Raw genomic sequence first — 18,955 nt, 5'->3', positions numbered from 1 at the left:
AGGAGGAGGAGGAGGAGGAGGAGGAGGAGAAAAAAGAAGAGAAACGAATAGTAGGAGAAGTGAGGATAATAAAAAAATAGGAGAAGAAGTATTAGTAGTAAAAGGAGAAAGAGAAGAGGAGGAAGAAGGCAAACAAGAGAACGAGGAAAATAAAGAAATAAAAGGAGAACCACAAAGACAAGAAACTAGCAGGAAGAGGAGGAGAAAGAAGAACAACAACAACAAGAACAAGAAGAAGAAGAAGAAAAAGGAGAAGAATGGAAACTAACAGAGGAGAAAATGCAGGACGGAAAGAAGGGAAGGAAGAGGAGGAGTACTATTAGGAAAAGTAAGAAGAGGAAAAGAGGAAGGAGAAAGAAGAAGAAAAGCAGGAAAAGGAGAAAATAAATAGAAGGAAGAAGAGGAACAGAAGAAACTACCAGGAAGAGGAGGAGGAGGAGGACGAGGAGATAGTAAAATAACTAAGGAAGAGGAAGAGAAGAGAAGAGAACAAAAAAAAAAAAAGAGGAGGAGGAGGAGGAGGAGGAGGAAGAAGATGCAAGATGACATTCACTTTACACCCCGTCATCTCATGATTTACGGGGCAATTCGAGGCGTGGGCGGCGCTAACGATGCTAACGAGGCGGAGAAGTAACCACCCTCGTAATGGCGCGTCGCGAGGGTTATCAGGGAGGCGGTAATGTTCAGGTAAATTGGCTAGGTGATTTAAGATGTGACGGGGCAGTTTGCGGGGCCTGAATTAATTACAGGTGTTGATATCTTTACCTGTGTGTGTGTGTGTGTGTGTGTGTGTGTGTGTGTGTGTGTGTGTGTGTGTGTGTGTGTGTGTGTGTGTGTTTGTGTGTGTGTGCGTGTGTGTGTTTTACGAGGTTTTGCAAAAGGAGGATGAGGATGAGAAGGAGGAGGAAGAGGAGGAGGTGGTGGTGGTGGAGGCGTTTCTAGGTTCAAAAATGGGAAAAGAGGAGGAGGAGGAGGAGGAGGAGGAGGAAGATGAGGCATTTGTAGGTTAAAGAGTTGAACGAGAAGCAAAAGAGGAGGAGGAAGAGGAGGAGGAGGAGGAGGAGGAAAAGAGAAGGTTGGGGTGTTTGTAGGTTTAAAAATGGAGGAAGAGGAGGAAGAAGATGAGGCGTTTGTGGGGTTAAAGAGTTCAGTGAGAGGAAGAGGAAGAAGAACAGGTGCTTCATAAGTTAAAGAGAGACGAAAGAGGAGAGGAGGAATTAAAAAAGGGAAGAGGAAGAAGATGAAGCATATCAGGTGAATGGAACGGGAGTATTTAATGACAGCCAGGTAACGTCAGGTGTTTAAAAGATGATCATTTAAAGCTTCCTCGTTAAAACTAACCTAACTTAAACCAACCTAACCTCCCATAGTGTAACCTGACCCAACCTTCCCTGACCTAACCTAACGTAATGTAACCTGACCTAACCTGACCTAACCTAACCTAACTTAAACCAACCTAACATAATGTAAGCTGACCCAGCCTTCCCTGGCCTAATTTAATCTAACTTAATGTAATTCTGACATAACCTAACCAAACCTAAACCAGTCTAACCTAACCTAACCTAACCTAACCTAATCTAACCTAACCTAACCTAAACTACAGCCTCACCTAACCTAACCTAACTTTACCTAACTTACCCTCACCTAATCTAACCTAACCTTACCTAATCAAACCTAACTCAACATAACGCAACATAACATAGCCTTCCATAACCTAACTTATCATGACAAGAGGGAAGAATCTTGCAAATGGGAGATGCTGGGAGGAAATATCTACCTTGAAACTAGCGTAGTGTGAATTGTAATTTGGAAGAGAGTGACTCAAGTGATGGGGAGGGCAGACACGCTCAGAGAGTAATGAGAGGCGAGGCGCGGCATTAACTCTGCATAAACCGTGTGGGGAGTGGAAAAATAACCTTGTAAAAAAGAGAATTATCATTTTTTTCCCCGCATCTTTTTAAACGTCGAAGCAAGGAAGTGTGAAAAAAAGTTCAATGCATTAGTGTGTGGGAGAAGTATTTTTGTATTCCACATTTTTCATGGCGTAAATGTTCAGAAGAAAATGATGGTCAGGTAAAGTAATTTTTGCATAGTGAACCTGTCCAAGTGTTAATGGGATCGATCTTACATAAATAGATAACCTAACCTACCCTAACCTGACATAACCTAACCTAAACCAACTTAACCTAACCTAACACAACCCGACCTAACTTAACCTAACCTAACCTAACCTAACCTAACCTAACCTAACCTAACCTAACCTAACCTAACCTAACCTAACCTAACCTAACCCGACCTAACTTAACCTAACCTAACCTAACCCGACCTAACCTAACCTAACCTAACCTAACCTAACCTAACCTAACCTAACCTAAACAAACTTAACCTAACCTAACCCGACCTAACCTAACCTAACCTAACCTAACCCGACCTAACCTAACCTAACCTAACACAACCCGACCTAACCTAACCTAACCTAACCTAACCTAACCCGACCTAACCTAACCTAACCTAACCTAACCTAACCTAACCTAACCTAACCTAACCTAACCCGACCTAACCTAACCTAAACAAACTTAACCTAACCTAACCCGACCTAACCTAACCTAACCTAACCTAACCTAACCTAACCCGACCTAACCTAACCTAACCTAACCCGACCTAACCTAACCTAACCTAACCTAACCTAACCTAACCTAACCTAACACAACCCGACCTAACCTAACCTAACCTAACCTAACCTAACCCGACCTAACCTAACCTAACCTAACCTAACCCGACCTAACCTAACCTAACCTAACCTAACCTAACCTAACCTAACCTAACCTAACCTAACCCGACCTAACCTAACCTAACCTAACCTAACCCGACCTAACCTAACCTAACCTAACCTAACCTAACCTAAACCAACTTAACCTAACCTAACCTAACACAACCCGACCTAACCTAACCTAACCTAACCTAACCTAACCTAACCCGACCTAACCTAACCTAACCTAACCTAACCTAACCTAAACCAACTTAACCTAACCTAACCTAACCTAACCTAACCTAAACCAACTTAACCTAACCTAACCTAACACAACCCGACCTAACCTAACCTAACCTAACCTAACCTAACCTAACCTAACCTAACCTAACCTAACCCGACCTAACCTAACCTAACCTAACCTAACCTAAACCAACTTAACCTAACCTAACCTAACACAACCCGACCTAACCTAACCTAACCTAACCTAACCTAACCTAACCCGACCTAACCTAACCTAACCTAACCTAACCTAAACCAACTTAACCTAACCTAACCTAACACAACCCGACCTAACCTAACCTAACCTAACCTAACCTAACCTAACCCGACCTAACCTAACCTAACCTAACCCGACCTAACCTAACCTAACCTAACCTAACCTAACCCGACCTAACTTAACCTAACCAAACCTTACCAAACCAACCTGACATAACTTAACCTAACATAACATAACTTAACCTAAACTAACCTAACCTAACCTAACATACAGGGACTGCCACGTGTAAGCCTGGTCGCTTCTTGCAGCTTTCCTTTATTCTTATGTTCTTATGTTCTAACCTAACCTAACCTAACACAACCCGACCTAACTTAATATAAACTAACCTAACCTAACCTAACCTAACCTAACCTAACCTAACCTAACCTTAACGAACCTAACCTAACACAACCCAACCTAACTTAACTAACCTTGTCTAACAGAACATAAGGGATGATCCAGGAAGCCATCAGGCCTACGCGTGGCAGTTCCTGTGTGAAGACACCTACCAGCACCACCACTACTTTCTTCTCACGACAATTCTTGGAGTAATTTGACAGATTTTAAAGTAATTTTGGGCTTTTGATTGTCGCCTCATCAATCTGGCATCTTTAGTGTTTTTCTCCTGTTTTTTTTTTTTTTCCATCCTTGGTCAGTCCTTACATGAAACAAAATAAAGGAAAAGGAATCTATAAATTTATCTTTCTTTGAAGGTATTCACTCTGTACCAGACCTGATTCCTTACATGTCCCTTGCCTTCTCTCTCTCTCTCTCTCTCTCTCTCTCTCTCTCTCTCTCTCTCTCTCTCTCTCTCTCTCTCTCTCTCTCTCTCTCTGAAGACCAAAATAAAAGTAAAAAATAAACTCGTAATAAAAAATAAAAAATCAGACAGCCAAAAAAAGGCGATAATAGCATGCAAATAAATGTAATACGTATTTGCCTTTCCAATTTGCACTCATGAATTCATTGGAGAATATATATTTCAAACGCGTATCGAATAACTGGTCTTTTCCACGCCGCCACGCACAGCACTACACACTCAGCCGCGCCTCGTGTTGCAAGTCCCCGCTGCTGACACTCTCAAGAAGCTCCGTAAGATTGGCCGGGGCACGCTGTAAGTAAGGTAGCGAATGACTCCACCAGCAGGAAAGGAGGTGATCAGGTGGTTCAGATATTTAAATGGTTGTTAAGTTAGTAAATTCTTGTACGGTTATATTAATGAAACAGTGTCATTCTTTCTTAATTTAAAATGAAGTAATGAGATAGTTTTGAGGGATTAAAGGGGAAGAGGTGAGGGGTCTGGGGAGATAGATTTAAGTGAGGGCAGGAAGAGGTTAGGTAAGATGCTGAGTGTGTTAGGTGAGGGTGAAAAGGGTACTGTTGAAATGAGGGGATAGGTGACAGGGAAAGTGGAACAGCTGAGAGGATAGAGAAGTTAGTTAAAGGGATGACGGGTAAGGTGAGGGGACAGGTGACAGGTGAGTGGATGATGGGTTAGGTGAGGGGATGAGAGGGACTATGAAAGGGAAGGTAAGGGGGGGTGAGGGGAAAAGTTAGCTGTGTCAAGGGAAAGTGTGCAGGTCAGAAAGGCTTCTCTCATTCCTCTGTGTTCATTTTCAGTTGACAAAAGAGAGAGAAGTTAATCCCTTTGTCTTTATTTATCTCTCTCTCTCTCTCTCTCTCTCTCTCTCTCTCTCTCTCTCTCTCTCTCTCTCTCTCTCTCTCTCTCTCTCTCTCTCTCTCTCTCTCTCGTACCAGTAGTAAAGAGTATTTTAAGTAACAAAACAAAGCATTTCGTATTACTAAAAAGAATGATAAGGTTTTTAAGGAATTAAACGGTATTTCTAAGACATATAAAGAACCTGATTGCTAAAGTTATATCCTTCCTCTGCATCCTCCTCCTCCTCCTCCTCCTCCTCCTCCTCCTCCTCCTCCTCGAGCGTGTCCCACAAGAAGCATAACATAAACGAAGCATGAATGGGATGAATAAAACACCTCATTCATAAGACTTTGAACAATATGAAATGAATAATAGAAACATTCCAGACTCACCCATCGAGTATATACAAGTTAAACCTTTCCCTTCACACCACCAACTTACTCTCTCGTCAGGTGCAAAAATAACCACTAGATTAATTAGTAAAGTTCCCTGAATTAATTAGAGGTGTGTAAAAGATACGCGGAGTGAGAAAGGAACGAGAAGAAACGTGGGAGCAAAACTATTTTCTCTTTTTTTCTTTTCTTTTTTTTTTTTTCTTGTTCCCAAACGTGGTGTAGATTTTAACATATTTTTGAGGTCTTCGTTGTTTGTTTATTTGTCCGCTTTATAGTGTTGTTATATTGTTTTATTCTCTCCTTCATGTGTGTGTGTGTGTGTGTGTGTGTGTGTGTGGGTGGATGTGTGAGTACGTGCGTGTGTTTACCCTTGACACTAAATTTGTGCGTGAAAGCAATTGTGGTAGGGTTAAATGTTCGGTTTTGTTTTGCAGTTTGTGTGTGTTTTTTTACCTGCCTCTGTGTGTTTGCATGTGTACGTGTGTGTAGAAGAAGGTGTTATAGTGTATTTGTGTGTATATTTCCCTAGGTGTGTATGACGATGTGTGTGTGTGTGTGTGTGTGTGTGTGTGTGTGTGTGTGCGCGTGTAATAATCTCACAATCAAAACTCCATCACACTCTCCTTTACAACCAAAACAAAACGAAAAATGTACTTTTGTCACTGTGGATCCTCATCGTTTTCATTGTAACACTATTTCACTGCTCACTTCGTTAATTAGTGTACACAAAGCACATCCCCACCATGGCGTGTGTGTGTGTGTGTGTGTGTGTGTGTGTGTGTGTCAATATTGTCTCATTAATTTCATCTATGTGTTATCATGGTCGTTAAAATTTCCGTTTCTGTTTGTACGTGTGTGTGTGTGTTTGTGTGTGTGTGTGTGTGTGTGTGTGTGTGTGTGTGTGTGTGTGGATATTTACTGTCTTTATCAGCTCTTCATTGTTCTACCACTACTACTTATTTATTTATTTTTTTTTCATAGCATAGTTTGTGTGCAAGGATAACAAAATACATCAGTCAACTCTTGGATTAGGGAAGTGGACAGAGTAGGGACAAAAAATACAAAAGCAGGCAGGAAGTTCCAGCGTTTACCAATAAAACGAATGAAAGAATGAGAATACCTTTAACTCTTGCATTAGATAAGTGGACGGAATATGGATGAGAAATATAGCTTACCGATAAAATGAATGAAAGATTGAAAATACTCGTTAACTCTTGCTCTAGGGAGGCGGATGGAATAGAAATGCGAGACAAAGAAAGTCGAAAGTCCTGTACAGCGTGGCCAGTAAGGGATCATACGGAAGTGTTAAGTAGGCGTGGCTTCGGGTGTGTGTGTGTGAGTGTGTGTGGGGCTGGAATGTCAAGGTGTGGGAAGCGTGTGGTCGAGGGTAAAAGGGTAAAGCTTCGCCACCTATCTGATGCAATGATAATTAAGGTGTAGCTCCAGGTGTGTTTTGGATGACCTCTGACATCTGACCCGTTAATTGAAGGTGTGTAGCAGGCGTGTGGTAGATATGTGGCAGGTGTGTGTGCGTATTTGATTCCCCTATTGCAGGTGTGTGGTTTTATGGCTCACCTGGCACACCTGACTCGCTAATTGCATGTGTATGCCAGGCGTGATGTGTGTGTTGCTTACCTGAGATATATAACTCGCTAATTGAAGTCAGATGTACAGGTGTGTGGTTTTGGGACTCGCCTTTAACATCTGATGCATATAAATTGGAGGTGTTATGTCAGGTGTGAGGTACGCAGTCTTGTTACTAACCTCTCACACCTGACAAACAAACTACAGGAATTATACAGGTGCGAATGCTCTAATTTCTAACTCATTTCACACCTGAGAACGTAAACTACAGGAATCATACAGGTGCAAATGTTCTAATTTCTAACTCATTTCACACCTGACGACGTAAACTACAGGTGTTATCAAGGTGTGAATGTGTTTAATTTTTTCACCTGTCACGCCTGGCACAACGTAAACTACAGGTATTATACAGGTGCAAAATTTCTCAGTTTATACACCCATCCAACACAGCAGACGCAAATTAAAGGTATGTGTCAGATGTGAAGGTGAGACGAGACCTCCTTTCCTCACCTGGCATGGCACGCAAATTGAAGGAATGTGTCAGGTGTGGAGGTAAGGTGCGAGACTCTTCCCACACCTGACGCGGGCAAATTGAAGGTGAATGCATGAAGGACGATCACAGGCGCTCAGGTGAAGGACAGCTATTGGGTTTTGGCTGCTCGGTGAGTTTTGAGGTAAAGGTTTGAGAGATAGCGGGGTTTGGTGAGTCTTTCTTGTTTCCTCTCTTTTCTCTTTCTCTCGTTTTCTTTTTCTTTCTCTCTCTTTCGTTCTCTTTCGTTCGTGTTTAAATGGTGGAAATGTGTTTTTGTGACGTGTGTGTGTGTGTGTGTGTGTGTGTGTGTGTGTGTGTGAGACAATCGGATTTTATTTCTTTGTAAAAGGACGAAAATAAACAAAGAAAAATGTACATTAAACATTTCATAAAGGCAAGAAACACAAAGGAAATAAATACAAAGGAAAATAACCATTAAAAAAAAAAATCAGTAAAAATTAATAACACTGACAAAAAACTAAAAAAAAAAAAAAAAAAAGATACGAAAAATGAAGAGGAGAATTTCTAATATAATATACTCCTTTCACTCTTGTTCCTGGAGTTATTTTATTAATTTCACGAGCTTTCCTTCACTAAAGATACTTAATGTTAGTGCAGGAAGGACATAACATTCATTTTACCAACGAAAAAAGAGAGAAAAAATGAAGAACAGCTCTCGTGAATCTTGTGCGTGTGTGTGTGTGTGTGAGTGAGTGATTAAAACTTCATGCATAAACACACACAACATATTTTCCCACGCCTCACCTGCGCGTCACCTCAGGCTTATTAAATCATGACGTCACACAGGTGCATCATTTGCTATTTTTCAGCGGCAGGTGTGTCTCGCGTCCTTTGTTTTAGGCGCCACGTCACGGAGTTTGAAGACGCTCCTTTGTTTCGCTGCTTTCATGACGGTGGGTGCTCTCCTCCTCCTCCTCCTCCTCCTCCTCCTCCGCCGCCGCCGTCTCGTTTTCTTTATTAATATATATACCCCTATTGTGTTCTGGCATCCGTTTTCTATGAGTTCATTTCTATTATTACTCCTCCTTTCAACATATTCGTCTACACTAATTCTGTTTTTCATTTTTTCCTGTTCATTTGAATTTCGTCATTAACTTCCTTTCATTTTCCTCTTGTCTCGTTTTTCGTTTTTTTTTTTCTCTTTTTTTTTCTTTCTTTCTCCTTCTTCCTCTTTTCGGTCCGGTAATCATCCTTTTCTTTGTTCTCCATTTTCTTAACTCCGTTGTCACGTATTTTTCTCTTTCATTCATAATTATTACTTTACCCTTTTGTGTGTCATTTGTCAACTGTCATTAAGTGCTCTCTCTCTCTCTCTCTCTCTCTCTCTCTCTCTCTCTCTCTCTCTTGCTCATTTCTCCTTTCTTCCTTTACTTCTTCACTTATTATATTTAACGTAATCATTCTACATTCCTTGCATTTGTTTCCTTGTTCCTCCACGTCAGTATTTTTTCGTCTAATTTTCCAGGTGAAGACGAAGATTTTACACTGGTCTCTCCTTCCCTCGATTAGTAATCACTGGTACGGCTCCTGCTACACGTTACCGAGTTAAAATTACCTTTGTTATAGATTCACACCCTATTAGTCTTGCACCAGATTCCATTACAGATTGCCCTTGTGTCTTCTACATCGTTGTTTATGTCTTCCTTGCCTCCGATTTCGTTCACATAAAGTTTCTTGTCTAAAATGTTCGTTTTATTTAGTTTTGTTACACTGGTTTCATACTCTCTCTCTCTCTCTCTCTCTCTCTCTCTCTCTCTCTCTCTCTCTCTCTCTCTCTCTCTCTCTCTCTCTCTCTCTCTCTCTCTCTCTCTCTCTCTCTCTCTGTGAAGTTCTGTTTTCTGCTTCTGGTGTTTCTTGCCAAAAAATCTTCACTTCATTTAGTCTTCTTACACTGGGTTCTTACTCACCTCTCTCTCTCTCTTTCTCTCTTTCTCTCCCCTTCTCTCTCTGTCTTAGTATTCATCTGTGTTTTCTGCTTCTTCTTGTGTCTCTTGCTAAAAAATCTTCACTTCATTTAGTCTTGTTACACTGGGTTCTTACTCACAACTATGTCTCTTTCTCCCTTTCTCTCTCTCTGGCCTAGTAATGTTCATCTGTGTTTTCTGCTTCTTCTAGTGTCTCTTGCCAAAAAATCTTCACTTCACTTAGTCTTGTTACACTGGTTTCCTATTCACCTCTCTCTCTCTCTCTCTCTCTCTCTCTCTCTCTCTCTCTCTCTCTCTCCCTTTCATATTCAAGTTTATCTGTTCCCCGCCCCTTTATCATCCTTTATACCGTGCACTTTCTTATTCTGCTTCCTAGACTCGTATTCTTAATCTGGGTCTTTGTTTAGGACTGTTTCCAAAGACCACAGAGATGATAGTATGGGTTGTCGTGGGTGTTGTTTACTTTTCTGCTGTTTTTCCTTAGCTCGTAATCTTAAACGCTCCATTCTTTCGTTTATGACTGTTTACAGAGATTATTGTTTGAGTGCTCGTGGATGTTGTTTGCGTTTTCTTGTAGTGTGAGAAGTTTTTGACGCTCACCACTACAATGTACCTTTCATTCTCTCACTGCTTCATTATCCTTACCTCAGATCGCACGCTTCTTAACAGTACACCTCCCACAACACGCACCTTGAAACAGTTGAAGATGTTAGTTTTCCTCCATTACAATCTATATTTCACTCACCAGCCAACTCTCACACTGGTTCCTTATTCACTATACTACGCGCTTCACCTTGATAGTACACCTACAATATACACCTGAAATAGTACATTCTTAATATACACCTCTTCTGAAGCAGGTGAAGTTGTCAGTTCCCCCTTTACTTCACTGTACTTTCGATCTCACTAACACAGTAACCCTCACACTGGTTCCTTATTCACCTTATTACTCGCTTCACCTTCACAACACACCCAAAATTCACCTCTTGAACAGTTAAAGGTTTCAGTACCCTTTCACTTCACTAATTCACTCTCACACGTCCTCCTTATTCATCTTTCTAACACACCCACAATACACTTCTGAAATTATACACCTTCAATATACACCTCTTAAAACAGTTAAATTATCAGTAACTTCTAATTATACTGTTCATTTCTCAGTAGCTAACTCACACAATCTTCTTCCTCACCTGCTTACACAGTCACATTAACAACACACCCATAATGCACTTCTGAAATCATACACCTTCAATATACACCTCTTAAAACAGTTAAATTATCAGTAACTTCTAATTATACTGTTCATTTCTCAGTAGCTAAGTTACACGATCTTCTTCCTCATCTACTTACACGGTCACCATAACAACACTCTCATAATACACGGACACAATACACCTTGTTACGCATCACCTCATTATCTCCCTTCCGGCTCATCCCTCCTTTAGGAAACCCAACACGAGTCGACCTCTTAGGCTCATCCGGGTTCATCCTTGAGGACTATATTCTGAAACATTTCTGCGCTGCTTCTCCACTTTTAAAAGGCTTTAGTTGAGGTGGCATGTGTTTTAAGGATGATTTTATGGTTCTAGTGACAGATTAACCACGAAAAGTCTTGAAAACCTAGCTCGTCATCTGTTTGGTCTTTGAAAATAGCCGTGGTGAAATGACACGTGTTTTAAAGGATGGTTTTTTTTTTCTGGTTCTAGTGACAGATTAACGAGATTCAACATTATTCACTACAAAAACATCCTTGAGAACCCGGCTAGTCATCTCTGTGGCCTTTAAAAACAGTGAAGGCGGGGGAGCAAAACTTTTATCTGGTTCTAGTGACGAGAATTCTACATTATTCACAACAAAAACACCCTTGAGAACCCGGCTAGTCATCTCTGTGGCCTTTAAAAACAGTGAAGGCGAGGAAGCAAAACGTTTCAGTATACGGGTGTGTGTCAGGAGCCGCGTCTGTTCACCTCGCTCACCCATTCACGGGCTGGGGAGGCGAGAACCGTGTCAACACTCACCACAACGCGCCCAGCACTCAGCAGCTCGGCGCCCAGGGAATTATCCTGTATCCTTAGTATTGGTTAAGCTCTGTGTGTGTGTGTGTGTGTGTGTGTGTGTAGGGTTCTGAAGCGGTGTGGATGATGGCTGGAGTGTGTGTTATGTACGTGTGTGTGTGTGTGTGTGTGTGTGTAGGGGGTGGAGAAAGAGAAACAGGAGATGTAGATATAGCAGTACTCTAGTAGTAGTAGTAGTAGTAGTAGTAGTAGTAGTAGTAATAGTAGCAATAGTAGTAGCAATATGATAATAACAGAAATAACAGCAACAAGCAAAGAATAAGGGAGAAAAAATGTAAGAAACCGTAGTAGCAATAGCAGAAGCACATGTATCAGTAACATTAGCAGCAGACAGTAGCATTAGTAACATCCGCCACAGTCCCTCACAATCAAGCCACGCCACCAGAACTCGTAAACATCTTTGCTCAACACATGTCTGAGAAAGGAAAAAAAAAATAGTGTTTGGAATCGAAGGCTCAGGACTGGAAGCGGTTTAAGAGGCTTTTTGTATGAAAATCACGTTCTGACAATCCTGGACCAGACATTATATCAGGTTTAGGTTGTGGATGCGGCCTGGACCAAACAAATCCCCAAGTATCGGATTTACGAGTTAATTGCCTTGGAAACAAGACACTGGCGAAGCAGATGCGGGAAGAATTCATTGTTAATAAGAGGGAGAACATTTAGCAGTCTGTGAAGGAAGTGACAAATGATAAAAGCGAGATATTTACAAGTTATCTACGAGCTATCAACGTTTAAAAAGACATTGGTGGACCAGATGCCAGAAGAATACATTATCTTAAAGGGAGAAACATTTAGCTGTCTATAACTCATGGAGGATAAGAAGAACATTTAGCAGTCTGTGAGGGAGTGACAAAAGATAAAAGCGAGATATTTACAAGTTATCTACGAGCTATCAACGTTTAAAAAGACATTGGTGGACCAGATGCCGTAAGAATACATTGTCTTAAGGGGAGAAACGTTTAGCTGTCTGTAACTCATGGAGGGAGTGAAAAAATATACGAGTGAGTTGCTTATGAGTAATCTACGTTTAAAGACAATGGTGGATCAAATGTCGGAAGAATTACAAGGGAATTATAAGGGAAAGAATATGTTAGAGTTTGTAATTCATTCAGGAAGTGAGAGAAGATTAAACGAGTGAGGCATCTTCGTATCACAGCAAGACAGTGATGCAACAAATACTGAACACAATATGGTTTATAAGAAGAACATGTTGGAGTCTTTAATTCATTGATCGAGTAAAGGAAGATCCGAGTAATATATCAATTAGTTATCTACGTTTGAAGACAAGTTAGTGGTGCGTCAGATCCCAGGAGTTACATTTTTATAAGGAAACGTAATGAATCTTGTCATTGAGCGATGGAAGAATACAGGAATAAATTATCAATGAGTCTATCTTTGAATAAGGAAAAATTACCATCAAATATATCTTTTAAGACAACTGTAAGCCTGATGCCGAAGCTACACGGGTCCTATCTTATGAGCGAACACGATATTGCACTTTATAACCCATTGTGAAATTCAGGGATTATTGAGATAAGTTGTTTATGAGTTTCTCGGTGGAAAGCAAGACATTAGTTGTTTTCCAGGATCAGGAATCACACGCAACACTTGATGTAACAGAAAAACAGTATTGCACATCATGATCTGTTGAGAAAGTGGGAGAAAATTGCAAGATAAGTTGGTGGAAAATGACCTCACTTGTTTATGGGATACCGGAAACACACGCAACACTATATCAGAAGTAACACAGAATTCCACATCATATCTATCGAGGAAGTGGGAGAAGATTGCAAGTTGTTTATGAGCTGATCGGTTGAAAATACCAGTTGTTTAAAGGATACTGGAATCACACGCAACACTTTGTACTAGAGAGAACACAGCATTGCACTTTACAACCCATTGGGAAAGTGAAAAAAGATTACAAGATAAGTTATTTGAGTTGCTCGGCTATTTGAAACCTTAATTGTTTATAAGATACGAGAGCCACATGCAACACACCACCAGAAAAAAAAAAAAAACACAGTATTGAACATTATAATCCATTGAAAAAGTGGGAGAGACTTGAAAGATATTTATGAATTAATCAGCTGCTTACCAAATACCAGAACCACACGAATCACACGCAACACTGCATCAGACAACACAATATTGCACATTGCACCGAGACTAGATTATTAAAAAATCATTCAAGAGTTAATCGGTTGAAGATAATGCTGCAATCGATTACCACGTGCCTGAATGATTGTGTTTGCTTGCATCTTTGAAGAGCGGAGCGTGAATAGTACTGGAATAATAATCTTTTGGCGGAGAGAAGGAAAATCATTAGATATAAATAGGAAAGATGTGTTTAGGAGGTTTGATAAAGAAAGAAGCTCGACTTTCCTTGGTTATCACGTAAAGGCAAAGGAAAAAAATTAAAACGTGGAAATTAAAGAATATTGACTTCTTTACCAGCAGAAATGGTGTTATGTTTTGGAAAGTTGGACAGACAGAAGAGTTGGAATATCCTTCATTGTGTTTACATTTTAATGCAAACGAAAATAAATGAAACGCGGAAAAAAAAAGAATATTTAATTTTCATCGGAAGGATATAGGTGGGAAGTCAGAGAAGAAAAGAGATGTGCTTTCAGTTAATTACATACAAACACAAAACAAAAACAAAAACGAAAAAAACAAAACGTCGAAAATAAAAAGAAATGTTGACAGTTTATAATGAAGGATTTTCAAGAATTTTACAGAACAATAAAAATATTCTTGCAGCACTTAGATAAAAAAAAAAAAACATGTTATTTAAAGAGAAACAAAGGAAGACTACATCGCCAATTCCTTTAGCGTCCTTTACTGAATATGCAAGCGTTTTCTGTTTATATCGTCGCAGGGAAACAATTAAATAAACCAAACCTTCATAACGAGAAATATGATCTAAAAGTAAACGGTATTAAATTAAATCGATTCCTTTACTCGTGATTCCTTCAGGAGATAAACTAATAAACAACCTTTTTTTCTGTTTACATCATCGTTTTTTTTTCTTTCTTAACTTCCTCCAGACACACAAACAAATAAATAAACTAAACCTTCATGACGAGAAATATGATTTAAAACTAAACGATACTTGGGAACAAAATTAAATCGATTCCTTTATAGCTGATTAAGTCTTTTTCCTTCAATTTCCTCCACGCCTTAAAAAGATAAATAAACAAACCACACAACTAACGCACTCTTTTACTTAACAGTGCTCGGAAACTAAACAAAATGGACGCTTTATCAGTGAAAGGGTTTAATAGGCAGAATCACCTAGCAGAAACAGGTAATTGGACAAGGTGATTCGTCAGTTTCCGTTGATCCAGGTGTGTTTGTAGTAGTTAATGAGCCCCGTGTGTGTGTGTGTGTGTGTGTGTGTGTAGGATGGGTAAGAGAAGTATATCATCATAAGTTTCGTATAAGTTTGCCTTTTATCATGTCCTCCCTTTCTTCCTTTTATCTCTCTCTCTCTCTCTCTCTCTCTCTCTCTCTCTCTCTCTCTCTCTCTCTCTCTCTCTCTCTTATCTTCTTATCGCTTGTTATTTTATTTCCAGTTTCTATCACATTCTTTTCCGTTCGTCTTATCATCATTGCTCTTTTTCCCTCTCCGTAATTTCTTCTCGTTATCTCCCATGTCCTCTTTCTCTCTCCCATGTCTCTTTCTCTTTCCTTTATCATCAGCATTACCACTTTCCTCCTCCTCTCTCTCTCTCTCTCTCTCTCTCTCTCTCTCTCTCTCTCTCTCTCTCTCTCTCTCTCTCTCTCTCTCTCTCTCTCTCTCTCTCTCTCTATGTCTTTCCTTATCCCTTTTTTCTTCTTTTCAAATTAATCCTTCCTCTTCCTTTCCTCCATTTTCTCCCTTCTCTCCAATCAATCATCTCTCCTACCTCCCTGTCTTCCCTCCCTCCCTCTCTTCTCTCCTTCCAAATTAACCTTTCTTACTTTCCTCCATGTCTCTGCTTTCCTCCTTTCTTTCTTTCCCTCCAAATCAACTTTTCTTACTTTTTTCCATGTCTCTCCTTCCCTCCTTTCTTTCTCTCCCTTCAAATTAACTATTTATGTATCCTTAAACCATTTTTCCTCGTCTTCCTTCTCCTTCCCTCTTGTTCTTCTTTGTCTACCTTTCCTCTATCTCTCTTTTTCCTCCTCCTTCTGCCTATCCTTCTTTTCTCTCTTTCCCTCTCTTTTTCTCCTTTTCTACTTGTCCTCATTCGTCTTTTTTTTCCTTTCCTCCTCTGTTCTCTTCTGTTCTACCCATCCTCATCTCTATCGATCTTCCCTTCTTCCCTTTCTCTTCTCCTCCTATTCTACATGTTCTTATCTCTATTTATCTTATCTTCTGCTCTCTTTTTTCTCCTCTTTTACCTATCCTCCATCTCTGTCTACCTTCCCTCCTTCCCTGTCTTTTCTCTTCCCCTCCATTTATTCTCTTAGGTACAATTGATACTCACTTTAACAGAGACCGAAGCTCAAATTCATTTCCGAGATTCTGCTTCAAATTTATCGCTCCGAAGTAACCTCACGGATTAGCGTCGTGACTTGTGGTGCTGCTTGCTTGCCATCCTGCCTCCCTGCCTCCCTGCCTCCCTGCCTGCCTGCCTGCCTGCCTTTCTGTCCGCTTGCCTTCCTGTCTTCCTGCCTTCCTGTCTTTCTGGTTTTCTGTCTGCCTGCCTTCCTGCATTCCTGTCTGACTATCTTTCTGTCTTCCTATCTTCCTTCCTCCCCCATTCTCTCTCCTACTTGTCCCCAGCCTCCCCCAGCCTCCATCAACCTCCCAGCCACTACCATTTTTTTTCCCTGTTTTTATCGGCTGGAAATTTCCCCTCTCTGCCCCTATTTGGTAAAGGAAAGTTTTCATGAATAGTAATGAAATCTGTCGCCTTCCCGTTCTTCCCTCCCCTAATTTTTAGTCGTGTTAGTGGCGGTGTGGGTTTTTTGTGTTGGTATTCATGAAGGTGTGGTGATGTGTGTGTGTATGTGTGTGTGGTGTCTTTTTCTCCTCCCCGGGACAGTATTGAACGTGGTGATCTGCCGTGGTCACTGCGATGGTTTGTTTGTACGTGTGTCCCTCTCTCCCTCCCTCCCTGCCTGCCTTGCCACAGCCGCCCCTCTATTGCCACCATAACAGGATCACTTACTCCTCTCTTACTCCTGAGTTGTTAGGCATTCAGGCGACACTCGGACATTGGTGAAAAGTGAAGCCCCGCTGGGATATGTTGATTCGCACATTAGTATTCCATTGCACTCCCCGCCCGGCCTGCACGTCCTGTGAAGTGTGTATGTGTCCTGTCCCCGGGCTGGCCGCGGCGAGGGGCGCTGGTGCTAAGGGCGTTGCTTCGCACAGGCGGCACCAGGCTTCCCAAACTGACTTGGTGAAAGGCTTACAGTTCGTCAGTAAAGTTAGATAAGCAACCTTCACTATCACCACCGCCACCACCACCATGCCCTCGTGCAAGTCTATTGTGAAGGCGCCGCGCCCAGAGGATCAACTTACCTTTCTGCGACTTGGCGGAGGGCGAGGCGCGGCGCTGAGGGAGGACGTCGAGGCAGATATCTTGGGTGTCCTGCAGAGGCTGGCCGCGGTCGCCTCTCACCACCGGAAGCAACAAAATCACTCGCTACAGAGAGTCAACACCCATCGAGCCGCGGCAACACCCTTAGGGCTCCCTGCGTGCGTCCGTGCGTGTGTCCGTGCGTGCGTCCACCAGGAAATTCAAGAACTCAAGTGATAGTATCTGTGGCTTAACATCAGGGGAGCGCCGCCTCGCTGCTCCCCTGGGGCGGTGCCATGCCGTCAGGGCTTCGGCAGCAGCAGGAGGAGCAGTAACAGTGAAGGGAGCGCCGCACAGCACACCGCCCCGGGCCCGGCGTGGTGGGCGAGGCGGACGCGAGACTGAGGTAAGTTGCGAGTTGCGGCGCGTGTCGGGCGGCGGGCGAGGCGCGACTGCTGACACCGCCGGCTGGGCCAACACTGAACCCTCGGCCGCCGACACCCAGCTCAATATGACTCGTTTACCCCCCAAGTCCTCGTCATTCTGGCGTGACGGGACGGCGGGCGTGACGCAGCCTCCCCTACCCCTCTGAGTGACGTGCCCTCATCTCATGCCCACCGACAGCCGCTGTGCCCATCGCAATGCAGGAACAAACCACCAAAACACAAGTTAACGTGGACTCCTGAAAACACTGACCTAATTCTTTCCCTGCCTGAAGTGAGGGCCCTTTGTGACTCGTGAGTGCTGTTCCTGAGTGCTGTTCCTGAGTGCTTTGTTGCCGAGTGCTGATAGTCATGCATCCACTGGTGTGTTCAAGGCCGCATCCAAGTGGTGTGGTTAGGGAATGAACGTGCGTTTTTAATTAGTTTATTTAGGGTGATTTAAATGTTGTTCAGATGTGGTGTATTCCTGGCATTTAAATGGTGTAGAGAGACTGCATTTACGTGATATATTTAGGGCACTTCAGTGGTGAAATACACACACACACACACACACACACACACACACACACACACACACACACACACACACACACAAGCCAAGAGTACGCGGTTGGCTATCCTGTAGAAGCCTCGTCTCAAAAACTAAGGCTCGTTGTTGTTGCAGATAAATTATTGAGTTGCAGAGTAGCCTGAGGGAAGGAAAGGAAGGGAGGGAGGGAGGAAGGGAGGAAAGGAGAGACATGAACAAGGATGGAGGGAGAGACGAAAAGAAGGGACACGAAGAGAGGGAAAGGACAGGGGAAGAGGAGGATACGAAGGAAAGGGAGGAGAGAGAGAGAGAGAGAGAGAGAGAGAGAGAGAGAGAGAGAGAGAGAGAGAGAGAGAGAGAGAGAGAGAGAGATGAAAGGAGGGAAAAGAGGAGAGGGAGGAAGAGACGAAAGGAAGAATGAAAATTAAGGGAGGGAGAAAAAAGAGAGGAACGAAAGAGAAAAGGAGGGAAAGGGAGAACAGAGGGAGGAAATGAGAAAGTAAAAGGAAAAAGGGAAAGTGAGGAAAGGAGAGAAACTAGGATGAAAAAAATAAAGAAAAGGAAAACGAAGGTAAAAAAAAAAGTGATTGAGAGGAAAAGAACGAGAGGAAAGAAATGAGGAAAGAAAAGGGAGGAAAGGATATACCAGGCAAAAGTAAGTAACTGAGAGAGGAAAAAACACTGGAAAAAAGGGAAAAAAAGATTAAACAATAAACATTAGCAGTAACAACGAGGAAAGAGATACAAAAGGCGATAAAGAAAATAAGAACAAACAAAAAAATAAAAAAAGCAAGGAAACACAAGAGCAAGCAGAAAAAAATAGTGACACACGAAAAAGGTGAAGCAAAAAATAAAGAAAAGCAGATGAAGATGAGAAGGAGAAAAGTAGGGAAGGGAGAGGAGAGGGAGAGAGGGGTATCAGATGACGCTCTCACTCTCTCTCACCTCTAGAACGAGTCTGCCTTCTCCTGATTATAGTTTTAGGAGG

General features: G+C 41.9%; 1 protein-coding gene across 1 annotated transcript in view; it reads right to left on the bottom strand.

Annotated features, from left to right (window-relative positions):
- The window catches only part of LOC135091829 (basement membrane-specific heparan sulfate proteoglycan core protein-like), an 87,019-nt gene extending 69,271 nt beyond the window's left edge, over positions 1–17,748 (bottom strand). Inside the window, exon 1 of the mRNA XM_063989829.1 lies at positions 16,998–17,748. The gene's annotated coding sequence lies outside the window, so the exon portion shown is untranslated. The remainder of the gene's footprint in view (positions 1–16,997) is intronic.
- Positions 17,749–18,955: the final 1,207 nt, after the last annotated feature.

The sequence above is a fragment of the Scylla paramamosain genome, chromosome 38 (genome assembly GCF_035594125.1).
Source record: "Scylla paramamosain isolate STU-SP2022 chromosome 38, ASM3559412v1, whole genome shotgun sequence".
NCBI classification, from domain to species: Eukaryota; Metazoa; Arthropoda; class Malacostraca; order Decapoda; family Portunidae; genus Scylla; species Scylla paramamosain.
The sequence above is the reverse complement of the archived record's forward strand: the minus strand, read 5'-3'. Positions and strand labels throughout refer to the sequence as shown.